Here is an 803-nt window from a genome sequence, read left to right on the forward strand (position 1 = left end):
GCCTAAATGTAAAACGAATACCAGTACATTTCAATCAGTTTGCAGGAATCTCAGATAGTCCTCAGAGATTGGCTTCTGCTTTCCCAGTTTATTGTCCAGATGTGTCCGAGTCCTCAGATTCCATCTTATACTATTGACTAAGCCCCATTTCAAAAGCACTACTTTGGTAAACTGTACACTTTTTAGACTAGTTCTAAGATGCTCCAGAAACCCAAGAAAGCCTCTTCCCTCATTTCAGCGCTTAATTCACTCCACATAGATTTACTATGGTGTTCATGTTTATTTAGGGTAGAAAAGACCACTTCATCAATCACAGTCAGTTCCTCCACCATTAAAAGCCACTGTGCCTCCTTGACCTCAACCTATTCTTCCTTGTCCAATTCACTTCCTGATATTCAAGGTAATGTCCAGATCAAGTCTATAACACCCAGCTTCAGAATCTGCATCAGTGCATTTGCCTCAGGCTGCATGTCAGATATTATCAAGGCTGGAGGTTTCCCACTTCCAGCTTGAAAACTATCAGCATAACCCCATCTGCAATTGTACATCAGCTGTTAACAATCAAACTTTGCTTATCAGTAGTCTCTTATCAAGAATAAAAGAGCCATAAACTTTTCCCATATTTCTTTCTGTACTGGATTTGGAGGTCTGAGATTCTCCAAACACAACATACTGCACCAAATTCTGCACATCAGCCTCAATTATTTTCCATTCACAAATCATAAAATAACCCTTTCTGCTGGAATTGGATGGTCTCAAAGCCACCTTGTAGGCTGCACTAATCCAGGCTCTTGCCATGTTTG

This window comes from Chiloscyllium punctatum, chromosome 2, assembly GCF_047496795.1.
Source record: "Chiloscyllium punctatum isolate Juve2018m chromosome 2, sChiPun1.3, whole genome shotgun sequence".
NCBI classification, from domain to species: domain Eukaryota; kingdom Metazoa; phylum Chordata; class Chondrichthyes; order Orectolobiformes; family Hemiscylliidae; genus Chiloscyllium; species Chiloscyllium punctatum.